The sequence below is a fragment of the Herpailurus yagouaroundi genome, unplaced genomic scaffold (assembly GCF_014898765.1).
Source record: "Herpailurus yagouaroundi ecotype Mexico unplaced genomic scaffold, PumYag 247, whole genome shotgun sequence".
Taxonomy (NCBI): domain Eukaryota; kingdom Metazoa; phylum Chordata; class Mammalia; order Carnivora; family Felidae; genus Herpailurus; species Herpailurus yagouaroundi.
This window is the reverse complement of record NW_024412464.1, coordinates 665,937-674,917: the sequence shown is the minus strand read 5'-3', so window position 1 is coordinate 674,917 and position 8,981 is coordinate 665,937. Positions and strand designations below refer to the sequence as shown.

General features: G+C 51.2%; 2 long non-coding RNA genes across 6 annotated transcripts in view; both read left to right on the top strand.

Annotated features, from left to right (window-relative positions):
• The first annotated feature begins 3,409 nt into the window (after positions 1 to 3,409).
• Positions 3,410 to 6,115, top strand: LOC121020147 (uncharacterized). The gene is made up of 3 exons (XR_005785979.1): positions 3,410 to 4,012; positions 4,707 to 4,805; positions 5,316 to 6,115. It is a non-coding gene; the product is annotated as an uncharacterized LOC121020147 (long non-coding RNA).
• A 4-nt stretch (positions 6,116 to 6,119) lies between these two features.
• Positions 6,120 to 8,981, top strand: part of LOC121020146 (uncharacterized) — a 53,746-nt gene continuing 50,884 nt past the window's right edge. For all 5 annotated transcript variants that reach the window (XR_005785978.1, XR_005785977.1, XR_005785974.1 and 2 more), the window contains exons 1-2: positions 6,120 to 6,222; positions 6,496 to 6,594. This is a non-coding gene — a long non-coding RNA (uncharacterized LOC121020146). The remainder of the gene's footprint in view (positions 6,223 to 6,495; positions 6,595 to 8,981) is intronic.

Genomic DNA, 8,981 nt, shown 5'->3' with positions numbered 1-8,981 from the left:
CACAAACCCCACCCATCCACTCACCCACCCATCCATCCATCAACTCATCCATCCATCCATCCATCCATCCATCCATCCATCCACTCATCCGTCCATCCATCCATCCATCCACTCACCCACCCACTCATTCGACCACTCATCCATCCACCCACTCACCCATCTACCCAAATCCCCATCCATCCATTCACCCACTCACCCATCCATCCACCCACTCACCCATTCATCCATTCACCCAGTGGCTACTTTGTGAGTCCACTGTGTGCCCGACACTGTTCTAGGCACTGAGGAAACAACAGTGAAAAAGACCTGGTTGTCATGGAAAGCTGGTCCTGGGCCTTCCTGCTCCCTCCTCTCCTGGCTGAGAAGTAAGAACTGTCAGCACTGTAGTAGCTGTCAAGGGCCAGATGGTAAATATTTTAGTCTTGAGGGCCCAAAGGTCTCTACAGTAGCCACTCATCTCTGCCCACGTAGCTTGAAAGCAGCCACAGACAACATGTGTGTGGCTGTGTTATTTTTTTTATTTATTATTATTAAATGTTTTATTTTTAAGCCATATCTACACTCAGTGTGGGGCTCAAACTCACAACTCTGAGATCAAGAGTCTCATGCTCCCCCAACTGAGCCAGCCAGGCACCCCATGGCTGTGTTCCATAATAAAATTTTATTTACAAAAACAGGCCACCTGGGAGTAACCCCTGAAGAAACACAGAACTGGGAAGGACCTCAGAGCCCAGTGGTTTTCAACCATGGCTGCATAGTCAAATCAGTCAGGAAGCTTTATTTTATTTATTTACTTATTTAAAAGGTGACCTGATTTTTTTTTAAGTTTATTTACTTTGAGAGAGAGAGACAGAGACAGAGAATCCCAAGCAGGCTCCATGCTGTCAGTGCAGAGCCTGATGCAGGGTTTGATCTCACAAACTGTGAGATTATGACCTGAGCCAAAGTCAGATGCTTAACTGCCTGAGCCACCCAGGCGCCCCTAGGATCTGATTTTTTGACTCTGGCCAGCCAGCCTCTATCTGTGACCTGAGCTGCCTCTTGGGGCTGGAAGGAGGGCACCTGCTGTCCGTTATTCTTTTCTGTACCAGCTCTCTCCTTCTGACAGGTGGGTTTCCCCAGGTAAGATATAGATGGCCCAATCTATGATCTAAGTTGAAGATGTGATGTTGAGGGCACCCTGAGGGCCCTCTGGAGGAGTGGATTTTGAGCTCATCCGTTTGGGGAGGCAGCAGAGGGCAGTTGTAAATGCAGGCTTTGGAGGGAAACAGAACTCCATTGGTAGCTGCGTGACTTTGAGCAAGTTATTTAACCCCTCTGAGACTGAGTGTCTCCATTTATAGAATAGGGACCATAATACCTGCCTTGCGCGAGAGAGTGTTGTAAGAATTAGAGGAGATTATGCGCACAAATGTTTATCGTCATTCCTGGCACCCACCTCGTGCTAATAAACAGAAGCTATTACAGTATTTTTATTTCATCTCGGTATTAGACTCACTTCTGTGCCTTCCACAGCCTTCTGTGTGGTATGCTTAACAAAGTGAGAGGCAGGAACCCAGCTGGAAGACAGAGGGCATTCCAGGCTTGGGGAATAGTCGAGGGAAGGCCCTGAGGTGGGAATGATTGAGTTGTGATGAGATCCAGCTCCGAGGCGACACTCAAATGTCACCGGCCCTGTCTGTCTCTGCCTCTGCCTCCCAGAACCCATGCCTCTCCCCGCTCCTGAGCTCTGGTTCTCTGCAGGTAGAGTTCTTACTGCTATCTGTTGGTTTAGGGAAATGCTCTCGGTGTGAGAGCAGGCATGCTGTTTATGTTGGAGGCTAGGACCCTGTGTGGCATACAATAGGCACAGCCAGTCGGGCTGTAAGGAGAGTGACTTTCTGATAACCATGGAAGAGTGACAGGGCAGGCAGGGAGGCCTGTGGCCGGGAGGCTAAGGAGCTTCCATTTGGTGCAACGGGGAATGGGAAGCCGCAGTTGGCTGAACTGGGACTTGTAAACAGGAGCCTTCCGGGGGTTCCTGGGGGACCCTGTGCTGCCCTGCCCCAAAGGCCGTGTGCTCTGGGAGGACAGGTGCACCAGCCCCAAGCAGGGAGGGGAGTACGTCCCTGCCCATCACTGCCATATCCTTCCAAGCACATGTTGGATGCGGCTGCTCCTCCCAGAGCTTGCAACCCATCGCCTTGGTCACTGCCAAGGCTGGGCCTAAGGCGTCTGAGCCCAAGGTAACCACTCTGCCTGACAGTGCTGGGCACCATGGCCCAGGGAGGAGGTGAGAAGGAGGAGACAGGTGAGGGAGGGGCAAAGACTTCTCTGTGTCCTCACAAGGCTGGCCTCAGCGATAGGAGAGTCAGTGGGCCTAGAAAGGGACCATGTGCAGCTGTTTTGGGGTTCAGCCATCCAGGACACAAGGGATAACTGCATCCAGAATTCTGATGTCACCTTTTGTGTCTGGAATAATATAGCATCATCTTGACAAAGTGCTTTACTGTGACTTCTCCCAGGCTTCTCCGGCCTCTCTGGTTACTTTCTCGGGGCGCAGAGGTCTTTTCTCAGGTGGGCCACCTGTGGAAAAGGTGTTGGCTTTTCAGCTGGCACTGATGTACCATAACCTACCCATGCCTGACCTTCTCCATCAAGATAAAGTGGCAGAAGGGCCCCCGTCCCCTGGCCCTTCTGTGGCTTCCCCTGGGATCGGGGCGTCATGGGGAGGTGGTCCAGGAAGCATGCCTTGTGATCTGCCTCCAGGGGTGCCACTCATCCTCTGCACCTTGAGGTTTGTCCTCCCCCAAGAATCCCCTCCCAGGCTGGTGTCCGCTCCGTCCTCGGTACCCCTCGGGTGGAGAGGCTGCAGAATAATCCATCTGGATAGAGAGCGTGGGATCGATGCGCTGTTTTTAGTTCCGTGGGAGAAGTCACAACAAGGGGTTGTAACTTCTCTGCAATTTCTCTCCTCCATCAGGCATCTGTTGGCATGCTGTGAGGAGGTTCTCATCTGAGCACAGGGCTTGTATCTGGATCCAGCCTCATGGATGTGTCCTGGCCTCTTGGCCCCTTCTGCCTCTGCTCTGAACGAGGGGAGCTGTTTAGGCGTCTGTCATCCTTTTCTCCCCACCGCCGCCCCTGCTCTGGCTGACTCACACATGGCCTCCAGCCCTCAGTGCCTTGAGTGGCACCTGCCCGTGCCTCGGTTATCTCTTCTTTCTTTAAAAAATTTTCTTTTAAAATATTTATGTATGCTTGAGAGAGAGAGAAAGAGACAGAGCATGAGCGGGAGAGGGACAGAGAGAGAGGGAGACACAGAATCGGAAGCAGGCTCCAGGTTCTGAGTGGTCAGCACAGAGCCCGACACGGGGCTTGAACTCCCAAGCTGTGAGATCATGACCTGAGCTGTGAGATCATGACCCAGGCGCCCCAGGTTACCTTGTATTTCATGCTCCATCTGAGCCAGTGCTTTCCTTGATGCTTCCCCTGACCTCCAGCACATCTGGTCAGCTTAGTCACCAGTCTGACCGTGTGCCAGGCCCTGTGCTACATCCTGGAGATCTAGAAATGAACAGGGACTCCCTCTGCCCTGGGGAAGCTGGCTGCCCGGGTGGGAGGAGAGGCTCAGAGACTAACACGGGATGCTTGTGCCAAGGCAGAATGTGCCGGGGGCCTTGGAGTTCACAGAGGGAACCTCTCATCTTTTGTAGGAGAGCGATTAGCAGCTCTGGAACTCAGACGGCCAGGGTTTTGCTCCAGACCAGTCAAATATAGAGGGTCTGATATTTGGGGGGGGAAATGATTTTAGATTTTGTAAGTAAAAAATGTTGCTACATTTACCTGATGATAGGACATTCCTTCTATGTGGCAGGATGCCTGATAAGAAGAGCAATGATTTAAAATAGGAAGCTTCCAGATACATATTTAATGATATCTTCCTCCCCACTTCCTCCCTCGCCGTATCGGGGAAAAACCAAGTCGATCTTTGTCCTTGGCGTGGGCGTTACGATTGCCAGTGACAGTTCGGGTAAGAGTGAACCCAGGAACAGGTGCTGCTTGAGCTGAGTCTTGATGGGTGAACGGGACTTTGTCAGCTGGAGGGGTTGGGGAGGTGGAGGGAGTTCTGGGTGAGGGATGGAGGTGTGAAGGTACCCCCCATTTCCAGAAGAATAAACATGGTTTGGTTGGGCAAAGGTTTAAGGGAGAAAGGGCAAGAGATGGTCCTCAAATGGTAGGTGGGGCCGGATCCAGGGGGCTTTAATACCACCCGAAGGGGGTCATGGTTTCCCACCTTCAGGCCTTTGCTCATCATAGACTATGAGCCCCTCAGAAGCAAGGCTAGGACTGGGGTAAGCAAGTGGTGTGCCAAGGGAGCAACGTGTAAGGAGGCACTCACTCTCAGAGCTGTGCCAGAGCAGGGCTGGCCCCCTGAGGGTGAGCACGTCCTTTGTGCACTCTCGGTGCTTTCCTTGCCTCCCCCTAGACCCAGTGCTGCTCAGGAGAGAGGTCACATTGTGTAAATCTTTGTACCCAGAGGACCTAGGACAGTGCCTGACCATAGTAGCAGACTAATAAACGCTTAATTGAATGAATGAATGAATGAATGAATGAGTGGTGTTTTTTTGGTTTTGTTTTTGTTTTTTTCTGTCTGGAATGTGTTTGCCCTCCTCATGGCCAGTCAAGGTGTGTCATTTCTTTTGTGGCTTACTTCTTCCCTGCAGCCCCTCCAGATACACCTCCCCTGTAAGAGTCCTCAGCTCTTACATTGTGTCAACGTCCCATCTCCCAACCAGATTGTGTGGCTGTACTTGGAAGAAGAGGTAACCACAGTGGGTGCTTACACTGGAGGCTGATCAAATCTCAGAATCTTCCCTGGGCAGGCTCAGTAGTTCTAGAATATCCTGGCCCCTTGGATGGGAAGGACCAGCCACCACTGCCACTGTTGCTGCTGTTGCTGCTGTGTAGGGTCTCCTTCCCCTCTCCTTCCCTCCTCTTTATGGGGCCAGACTCAGAAAAGCTTCTGGAGGTGGTGTCTCCAAACTGCTCCTCCACAGTACTACCCACTTACCCAGCCTGCTTCCTCTGCTCAGCCCCTTTGGACCACGGCCAGCTGATCACTGCTCACGCAGTTACGAAGGCCCCAGAGGTCTTTTGAGACACCCACCCCTCCCTGCCCTTCTGACTGATGGGACTCCTCACCAGGTGCGGAACCCATTGGCTCTTGGCTGAGAAATGAGGTTAAACCTGGACACCGCTGGGATATGGAAACTGGGGGATGATTAATGATACTACTCAGGAAGGGTTGAGACATTTGCATTTCTGTCCAGCAGAGGATCTATTTCAATCAGGAAGTTACTCTTGCTGCCCAAAGAAGCAGAATAGTCCCCTCCCACGCTCACTTACTGCTGAAGGGAGGATGGTCACGCAGCATCGTGTGGGCAGTGCAATCACAGAGCGCCCAGGCGGGAGAGCTGAGCTGCACCGACGCGCCCAGAAGGGGGCCACTGCCCCTCATCCATGAGAGCTGGTATCCTGAGAACAATAGCCCTGAGTGCACCGACCTCTGAGGAACGCTGTTGCGAAAGAATCAGTGTTCAGGCGAACGCTGCGCAGTTACAGAGAATGGGACAATCTGCAAAAAGCAACAAAGAACGGGAGACCGTGCCAATTTTTTTGTATGGTGGAAACAGCATGGGGGCCCCCAGAGAAGGTCCAATGTCTGCAAAAGACAGAACAGATTCCACTTTAGTCAAGGAAAGAGCTGGAATATCTCGGTAGCCAATCCTGACCATAGGTTTCTTACCAGCTGCTATGGTTGTTAATTACACCTGAGAGGCAGCGTAATATACGGGCAATGAGCACTGCCATCTTCTAGCTGTGCACCCTCAGGCAAGTTTCTTAACCTTGCTGGGACTTAGTTTCCTCATGTATAAAATGGAGATAATTGTTTCTACCCCATAAAATTGTAAAGATTAAATAAGCCCTTAGAAGAGGGCCTGGCACACAGTGGATGCTAAGTATTAGCCAGTGATGATAATAAAAATATTTTCTGCATCATTAATTACGTTGGCCTTTCATTCTAAGCCTGGAAGGGTTCCAACATTTAAAACATCAATTCTTTGTCCTTTTCATGAAGTCCAAGTTCAAGAACATTTCCAGATGTTATGGATACCTGGGCCAGGTGGCCCTTACCTGACGTAGAAAGCCAAGATTCTGGAGCCCAGAAAGGCAGGCCAGGTAAGCAGCACCACCCCCTTCCTAGATCCCATCCTTTTTAAGGTCCATCCCTATGTGCTTGGGTTCAAGTCATACAGACACAGCGCACCCTGGCCTTTTGGAGCAGGCTGAAGGCAGCCATGGACCCTACCTCACATTCTGAGTGTCTGCTTCTCTTAGCAATGGTGGAGAGCTTTATCTTCCTGGTGGGAGGCACTGGCAAAGTAGAAGGAAGAAAGGTTCAATATTTGGCTGGCATATGTTTGTTTGTTTTTTCCCCATTCCCCTGTGCAGGAGTGGGAAGAGCAGGCCCAGGATGGATTTTCTGTCATCACTGCTCAGGGTCTAGGAGCTGGAGCAGTGTGGTATCCCTACCCGGCCCGGCAGCTGAAGGTGAGAATATAATAAACAGGCAGCTGCTGGAGGGGAGGTGAGAGAAAGGGCAGGTGGGGATGGGGTGCTTTGAACCTGTTCTGGGCTCCCCTGACCCTGGCCTGGGCAGCAGCTCTGTGGAAGCGATCTGGGAGTCCTCATGCACCCAGGCAGGTCTCCCCTCCTGGGTACCTTGCCTTACCATCCTATTTGCCGTATTGTAACTGTTGGTGGAGAGGTGTGCTAGATTGTTGGGGCTGCTGATTGGGTCTGTCCCCAAGGCCTTCCCACTCCCTTCTTCATTGATCAGACTTTCTTGGCCAGGGGAACAGATGCCCTTGTGTCTCCCAACTCATCCCCTCGGACCACTTCCAATGGTGGTGTTGGACAGTTCAGTTCCACCCCAAGCAACCGCCACCTGGCCTCGAAGTGCTGGAAGCTGGTTCAGCCCTTGCACAGGGCAGCCTGGAAGGGCAGGGGTAGGGTGGGGGCAATCCTTAACCACTGGGGAATAAGGATAGGCGGAGAAGTATTTCAGCCTCCCGTCCTTCAGGGCTCAATCCTGCAGTGTATTCCACATGGTGTCCGGTGCTAAGCAGCCCAATAACTCACCCTTCACTGTGTGTGAGAGAGAGCGGGGCTGTGGTGAAAAGAGGAGAGATGAGCAGGGGCAAGAGAGGGCTGGGGAGAGTCTTGGTGTCCTGAGCCCCTCGTGTGAGCTCCAGGGGTTCCCGTTCCTGTTGCTTTTCCCCAGCGCTGGATCCCCGGAGCCTTCCCAGCAACAGAGACAGCAAATGTCCCGAAGTTGGTGTGAACTGGGATTCTGTTCCTTGCAACTGGGAGAGGCTTAGCTGGTAGCATGCTTCTGCGTCCCCCAGGGGAATAACTCCTTGAGCTCCTGGAGTCTCCGCCTTTGCTTAGATCCTAGGACAGTGCCTAACGGCATCAGGTGCTCCGGAAACTGGGCCCGACGGATGAATGAATGGATGCTAGTGGCCCATCACGTATGCCTTTGCCGCTTTTTCTCCCTGCCGTCAGGTGGCCTATCTACAAGAGCCTGTTTTCCTGTGAAATGGGAGAAGATAATTAACCCTTTGATTGTGTAGAAATTAAGGGTAAAAAATTGACTAGAGGATTCAGATCCCTGTTTGAAGAGAAAAGGTAGGGCAATGGAAAGGAACTAAGCGTACTTAGTATTTACTTGCACACCAGATTAGATACATTATTTCGTAAAAGTTTTACAACAACCCCACAGAGTGGGTATCATGCCTATCTTAAAACTGTGTAGACTAAGGCATGGGGTAGTCAACACTGCCTGAACTTTTACAAACAGTAATCATTACACCCAGGGTTTGATTGAAGCCATCCTAATAGATGTCTGGGGGTATCTTGCTGTGGTTTTAATTCGTGTTTCTTTTTTTTTTTTTTTTAACGTTTATTTATTTTTGAGACAGAGAGAGAGACAGAGCATGAACGGGGGAGGAGCAGAGAGAGAGGGAGACACAGAATCGGAAGCAGGCTTCAGGCTCTGAGCCATCAGCCCAGAGCCTGACGCGGGGCTCGAACTCACGGACTGTGAGATCGAGAGATCATGACCTGAGCTGAAGTCGGACACTTAACCGACTGAGCCACCCAGGCGCCCCTCTTTTTTTTTTTTTTAATTTAATTTATTTTTGACAGAGAGGGAGAGACAGAGCATGAGTGGGGGAGGAGCAGAGAGAGGGAGACACAGAATCCGAAGTAGGCTCCACGCTCCCAGCTGTCAGCACAGAGCCCGACGCGGGGCTCGAACTCATGAACCACAAAACCATGAACTGAGCCACCCAGGCACCCCTTAATTTGCATTTCTTAACGTCAAGGGTCTTTTCATGCACTGATTTGCCCTTTGTATCTCTTGTGTGGTAAATGTTTGTAAATTTTTTTTATCCATTTAAAAAATTGATTGTTTATTGGGTTGGTTTTTATTGGCTTGTTATTGAGTTTTGAGAGTTCTTTTTATATTCTGGATACCAATCCTTTTTTTTTTTTTTTAATGTTTATTTTTGAGAGAGCATGCAAGATTCAGGGTGGGCAATGAGACAGGGGGACAGAGGATCCAAAGCGGGCTCTGCACTGACAGCAGCAAGCCCAACGCAGGGCTCAAACTCACAAACTGTGAGGTCACAACCTGAGCTGAAGTTGGACACTTAACCAACTGAGCCACCCAGGCGCCCCTGGATACCAGTCCTTAAAAAAAAAAATTTAGGGGCGCCTGGGTGGCTCAGTCGGTTAAGCGGCCGACTTCGGCTCAGGTCATGATCTCGCGGTCCATGAGTTCGAGCCCCTCGTCGGGCTCTGTGCTGACAGCTCAGAGCCTGGAACCTGTTTCGGATTCTGTGTCTTCCTCTCTCTGACAACCCCCCCCCCCC